This window comes from Toxorhynchites rutilus, chromosome 1 (assembly GCF_029784135.1).
Source record: "Toxorhynchites rutilus septentrionalis strain SRP chromosome 1, ASM2978413v1, whole genome shotgun sequence".
Classification (NCBI taxonomy): domain Eukaryota; kingdom Metazoa; phylum Arthropoda; class Insecta; order Diptera; family Culicidae; genus Toxorhynchites; species Toxorhynchites rutilus.
Genome location: NC_073744.1, coordinates 99,439,671 through 99,447,053, shown reverse-complemented (window position 1 = coordinate 99,447,053; position 7,383 = coordinate 99,439,671). Strand labels below are relative to the sequence as shown.

Sequence of the window (7,383 nt, the reverse complement as noted above, 5' to 3'; positions counted from 1 at the left end):
GTGGGGAAATCGGCATTGCAGATCTCGGTACTACTTTGAGGCCCCCTGCATTTTTACACTCCGGAATTCGTTTTGCTTACACGGTCTACAAAACCTGATACAAATGCAACGCTTTGGCTCGGTTATTCAAAACTGCATATCCCTTCATGTCGCCAGCTAACTGAACTTCTACGCATACCGTTTGATGATTAGGCAAAATGTTGATAACTATTTGCTGCGATAACCACTACCATAATACATGAATTGACCTAAATTGGGATTTGTTTGGCAATTGAATTCGTAAATTGTTTCATTCATTCACTAGTAAATAATTCAATAATTTAATCAATACATATAAAAGGTAGCTATGCGCAGCGGCGATATCGTACCCAATGAGAAACATCCGAGGTGCGATTATTGCTGATTGAAAAAACACAAATTATTACTAAGCCAACGGCAATCCTACGTCAACCTGGCGGTTATATCGTAGGTATAACCCATCAAAAGTTTTTTCAAAAATTCATAACTTTTGAACTACTGGACCGATTCAGATAATCAACATATCAAATTAAAGCCAATCACCTGTTATTTGAATTCTGCTCTCGTTATTATTGATTGTATTAGTTTTTAATTGTTTTCATAATCTCAGGACCAAAGGCGCTATAGTTTTTTATATTCGTTCTGGAAAGCTGAGGATTTTTCAGGGAGGCGTTTTTTTTTCGTTTTTGAGTTATGATTTTTCAAAGTTATCCGATGGTCCAAAAAATCACTTTCCCCTTTTTTCCCAAAAATGACATTCTTCAAAAATTTATTACTTTTGAACTACTGGACCCATTCAGATGATCGATATATCAAATTAAAACCTACTAGCTAGCTTTTTTGAAAAAAAAAGACGGGTGGGTAATGTCGGGGACATAACCGGAGTGACGTAGGACTATACAAAGGGGACAGCTTTTGTTAAATATATATTTTAAATATATTGTTTTATTTTCTTCTCCTACGTGAATACCTACCTATCTACCTGAAAAATGGATTAGTTTACTGTTTACTCTTTATGAATATGTTGAGGGTTGAAAAGAACCTTTGGTGTTGTGTTTTTGTTATCACTCGATATTCCCATCTTGTTCGGTTAAACCTTCCTGTTTAGCTATTACGTTTGTCACTCGCCACAGCTTTCACAGTTGGAAAATTTCTTCCTATCTAGCTTGTGACATATTGTTCAGTAAATTACATTTAATGCGACGTGCCACTCACTGAAACTAATTGTTGCCTTGATGAGCGCCGAACCGAAGCTGCTCTGTTCTTGATGCGGGTTTTCTGATTGTCGTGAGCAGCTTTGCAAGCCAACTCGAGCACTCCGACGGCCGAAACTCTATAATCGCTATTAGGTATACTGGTGCTCCGGCACCAATCCGTTCGGCCTAGTTACCCTTGCGGAGCAATCAGTGAATGCGACCAACAGAGAACTGGAGACCTGCACGGTTCGAGTGAGACTTTGCCTTTCCCTTAACTTGTCCTCCTTTGTTACGTCCACGATGCCGATGCCGTACAATCACACGGGTTTACGGTTTGAAAGAAAATAAGATATTTTTTTGGGGTCCGCGTGTTTTATACTCTAGTGGTACACACTCACAGGATAGAGACAAATCAGCAGACTCAGCCAGAGGGGCGAGTCCAACGAGACGAACGAATGAGCGTTAAAAGGGAGCGATGGCAAAAAAATACATTCATTACGATTTGTTCGCTCGTTGGATTCACATGCAGGCTAAAAAGGGTCCTTTTCAGGATCACTAAATTATCTTCAATCTAAAGAGTTTATTGTTTTGTTGTCACTCGATATCCCCATCTTGTTTGGCTAAACCTTTCTGTTTAGCGATTGCATTTGCCACTCGCCTCAGCTTTCACAGTTGGAAAATTTCTTCCCATCCAGCTTGTGACATATTTTACAGTAAATTACATTCAATGCAACGTACCGAAGCGCCACTCAGTGTCGCATTGGAGGCGATTTGAACCTGTAATTGAACATTTGCGATGACAGTGGTACAGTGTCGACTTTCAATGTGCGGTCATAATTTGGATCTCTATGTTTACAAAAATGTCCAACTAAATAAGTCGCATTACATGTCCGTCCAATTAGCTAAATTAGGACTATACGGCGGATGCAAAAGAACCTCCCATCCGAGCTCCCGGAGCTTCTGGCGCGTCATCAAAGAAGTGTGTGGCCTGGCGTTGTTCTGATGGAAGACAATGCGGCCTCTGTTTATCAAATATGGCCTCTTCTTCATGAGTGCTACCTTCAAGCGGTCCAGTTGTTGGCAGTACAGGTCCGAATTGAGCGTTTGGCCATAGGGAAGCAGCTCATAAAGGGTGTGTCACATCAAATTGCATCACGGAAAAAACGCTGTAGAAATTCGCCCAGTAGACCGATCCTTTTGAAAATTTTAGACAGTAAAATAAAAACTATTAAACAACTTTTGGCATTTTCTTTTTATTCATACTTCGAGTCCAAACCCGTATGCTCGCACCTTCCTCTTTACCCCGTCCATAAGGTTCTGTACAACGTCAGGTTGTAGTTTTTTTTTTAACAGAAATCCATTTTCTCTTAAAGTCCGCCTCCGATTTGACAACTTTTGGGTTCTTCCGGAGGGCCTGCTTCATAATCGCCCAATATTTCTCTATTGGGCGAAGCTCAATAGAGAAATAAGAGTTGGTGAAAATTGAATAATCTTGAAAGTCCCCAACTATCAATAAGCTCAGAACTACTGCCAAATTCACATACTCATCAGATCCTGGCAAACAAATTATGAAAACATCAATTTGTGTTTTATTATTATTTTGGATAATGTTTTAGAACGCATTGAACTTTATTTCCTAAACTCTTTTTTGGAAGGTTTAATGGCCCTGAAAAGCGCCTTGTTTTATGGAATGGTTCCAATTTAGAAAACTTAGTACTCGTGGTTTTGAAAAAAAAAACATTTCGAACGCCCTGGATGCCGCCTTGTTCTGGATTTGCCACCAAAGCAGATTGTAAAAAGAGCAAACTTTTTTCTTCTTCTACCTGATGCCGTTATGCGATTGCGTTTGCCACTCGCCACTCGCTGCAACTGCCTGTTGTTGTCTTGATGTGTTCTGTTCTGAATGCGGTTTTTCTTATCGTCGCGAGCATTTACCAGCCAACTCGATCACTTCGGCGGCCGAAACTATATAACGGCGGCTAGGTGGACTGGTGCACTGGTACTAACGCGCTCGGCCTAGCTACCCTTGCGGGGAACTCCATATCAACACGGTTCGAGCGGGATTTTGCCTTTCCCTTCACTTTTCCTCTATTACCATGTCCAGACATGGGTGCTTGGGTTGGTTTGTTGATGTGTTGTGATGCGAACCGATGTGGTGTACGGTTTGAATGAGAATGATCGTTACGGCAGCGGAGCTTACTTACTTACTTCAATAGTGGTAGTAAGCGCTTCTGTAGGCACTCCTTAAGGTAAACCTGCCCGTTTACCGTGCCGGTCATCACGAAGGGGGCGCTCCGCTTTCCGCAAGAGCAGATCGCTTGCCACACCATGTACTTTTTGGCAAACTTGGATAGTTTCTGCTTGCGAATCTCCTCCGGAACGCTGAATTTGTCCTCTGCGGAGAAGAACAACAGGCCCGGCAGCTGACGAAAGTCCGCTTTGACGTAGGTTTCGTCGTCCATTACCAGGCAATGCGGCTTCGTCAGCATTTCGGTGTACAGCTTCCGGGCTCGCGTCTTCCCCACCATGTTTTGCCTTTCGTCGCGGTTAGGAGCCTTCTGAACCTTGTATGTACGCAGGCCCTCCCGCTGCTTGGTCCGCTGGACGAATGAACTTGACAAATTCAGCTTTTTGGCGACATCCCGGACCGAACTTCTCGGATCACGACAAAACTGCTTAACTACGCGCTTGTGTTCTTTTTCACTGACGGAGCATCCATTTTTGCCGTTCTTCACCTTCCGGTCGATGGTTAGGTTCTCGAAGTATCGTTTTAGTACTCTGCTGACCGTGGATTGGACGATTCCCAGCATCTTACCGATGTCCCGATGTGACAACTCCGGATTCTCGAAATGAGTGCACAGGATTAATTCACTACGCTCTTTTTCATTCGACGACATTTTTCCAAATTTACGAAAAATCGACAGTGAAGCATAGCCAACATGATCTATACACTCTTATCTGATTATAAGCGAAAGCTGAAGATATAATTCCTAAAAATTAAATTTCTACAGCGTTTTTTCCGTGATGCAATTTGATGTGACACACCCTTTAATAGATTATTCCTTGACAATCTCACCAAACACACAGCAGAACCTTCCTGGCCGTTAATGAGGGCTTGGCCACCGTCTGAGCCGCTTCAGCGGGCTTCGACCACGACCGTTTGCGCTTCATGTTGTCGTAAGTGACCCACTTTTCATCGCCAGTCACCATCCGCTTCAGAAACGGATCGATTTTGTTGCGATTCACATGCGTCGATACGGTCAAAGATGTTTTTTTGCGTCAACGTGTGTGGGACCCATACATCGAGCTTCTTTGTGAATCCAAGCTTCTTCAAATGGTTAATAACGGTTTGATGACTTATCCCCAGCTCTTGGCCGATGCTACGGCTGCTACTATGCCGGTCTTTCTCGGCTAATTCAGCGATTTTGTCGCAATTTTCGACGACAGGTCTTCCGGAGCGTGGCGCATCTTCGACGACCTCTACACCAGAACGAAAACGTTGAAACCATCGTTGTGCGGTGGAAATGGAAACTGTATCGGGTCCATAAACTGCACAAATTTTATTGGCAGCTTGAGATGCATTTTTGCCGTTGTCATAGTAGTACTGTAAAATATGTCGGATTTTCTCTTTATTTTGCTCCATATTTGCGACACTATAACTCACGAACGACTTAACCAAACAAAACACTGTCAAGGACTATATTATAGCGCGCAAAAATACCTTTCCAACAAGCTATAGTATGACTCGATACAATGAATACAACTAGAACTACGCGCTTACAACGACACCTCGCGGAAATACCGCAGGACTTTTTTGACAGCCTAATAAATTCAATACCCATGTTCACGTTTCAGTCTATAACTTTTTTTTGATCCGATAAAAAAATTGAAATTCTGGCTGAAGATAGATGAAACAATTATCTATCGAAAAAGCCTATCCCCAGATAAGCGTATTTTTGTGTTTCGAACAACTTTTTTTGATTTTCAAAATTTGGCTTGTTTTTCATATATAAATTCATTACCCATGTTCACGTTTCAATCTATAACTTTTTTTGACGTAGGACTACGTCTAACCGGAAGATATAGGGGTGAAATTAAAAATCCCCGCTCCGCTGCCGTAACGATCATTCTTTGTGTGGACACCGACTGCACAACATCGTTGCTGGACGAGCTGGACGGCGAGGGATCGAGTGCCTTTCTCAAGGCAAGAGGGCGGAGGTGGTAGCGCTGAAGTAGAGTAGAGTAGAGTTTTCAAAGGGCCTTTCTCAAGGCTAGAGACGAATGAACTGCAAAAGTTTAAAGTCTCTATAATACAAGACCTTCCTTCCTTCCGTAATGATCATGCTCATCGAAACCGTACACCACATCATTTCGCATCACATCACATTAACAAACCAACACAAGCAGCCATGTCTGGATATGACAAAGGAGGAAAAGTGAAGGGAAAGGCAAAATCCCTCTCGAACCGTGTTAGCCTGCGATTCCCCGTAGGTGAATTCGCCAATTACTCCGCAAGGGTAGCTAGGCCGAACGCGTTAGTTCCAGTACACCAGTCCACCTAGCGTTATAAAGTTTCGACCGCCGAAGTGATCGAGTTGGTTGGCAATGCTGCTCGCGACGATAAGAAAACCCGCATTCAGAACAGAACACATTCGGTTCGGTGGACATCACGACAACAGGCAGTTGCAGCGAGTGACGAGTGGCAAACGCAATCGCAAAACAGCAGCAGATAGCAGAAGAAAAAAGTTTGTTCTTTATACAATCTGCTTTGGTGGCAAATCCAGAACAAGGCGGCATCGAGTGCGTTCGAAATGGTTTTTTTCAAAACCACGAGTACTAAGTTTTCTAAAATTCCATAAAACACGGCGCTTATCAGGGCCATTAAACCTTTCAAAAAAGAGTTTACGAAATATAGTTCAATGCTTTCTATAATAATATCCTAAATAATAATAAAACACAAATTGATTTTGAAATGAAAAGAAATACAGTTTGAATAAAATATAGTGGTTTTGAATTTAATGGTATATAGTAGAGCTGAAAAATGGAGAGGTTTATTTAATGAATTTATCCTCCTTGGTGAGTGTGGCTGTAGGAATAGGAAATTGATTAAAGTATAATGTAATGGATAGAAGATAGATGTGGGTATGAAAGTATATATTATATTATTTATTATTTATTATTATTGAATGCGTGTATATACATGTATGAATTCCTTCCTTCCGACCCGTACATACATGTGTATACACACATAAACACGCATACATGACTGTGAAGTGGCGAACTTTAATAAGCAATTTCCAAGGTATTTAGTATTTCGATTTAGATTTTACCAAAGAAGTCGGTTTCTTTCAGAAACGCAATTAAATTGGTTTCTTGGGTCTCGTCTCTACTGAGGATATCTCGGAGACTCTGACCTATGTTGTGTCGGACTCGAGCATCTTTGGTATGTTGACATTCAAGTAAAAGATGGCTAACGGAAACCGGAGCTTCGTTGCAAGCACATTGGGGTTTTTCGGCTCTGCAGAACAAGTGTGAGTGGGTGAAGTTAGTGTGACCAATTCGAAGACGGGTAAGGACTTGCCTTTCCCTACTATTTTGACGGTCCTCCCAAGGGAGAGTGGAATTTTTGATTTTATGAAGATGAGTGGGACGGCTGTTTATCCAGTGTATGTCCCAACTTTCACGGACTTGCTGTTTTACCCAGCGGACAATGTTAGATGGAGGACAGGGCATGTCTGGGGGTTCCATTTTGCTGCCCTTGCCGGCCAATATGTCGACGGCTGTGTTTCCGCGGATTCCTGAGTGACCAGGAACCCAGCAGAAGGAGATGTTTTTATCTGAAGCAGCCTCTTCTGTTAAATAGCGTTATAAAGTTTCGGCCGCCGAAGTGATCGAGTTGGTTGGCAAAGCTGCTCGCGACGATAAGAAAACCCGCATTCAGAACAGAACACATTCGGTTCGGTGGACATCACGACAACAGGCAGTTGCAGCGAGTGGCGAGTGGCAAACGCAATCGCAAAACGGCAGCAGATAGCAGAAGAAAAAAGTTTGTTCTTTATACAATCTGCTTTGGTGGCAAATCCAGAACAAGGCGGCATCGAGTGCGTTCGAAATGGTTTTTTTCAAAACCACGAGTACTAAGTTTTCTAAAATTCCATAAAACACGGCG

General features: G+C 42.4%; 1 pseudogene; it reads left to right on the top strand.

Moving 5' to 3' along the window:
- Positions 1 to 342: 342 nt before the first annotated feature.
- LOC129763771 (U4 spliceosomal RNA) lies at positions 343 to 498 on the top strand (annotated as a pseudogene).
- Positions 499 to 7,383: the final 6,885 nt, after the last annotated feature.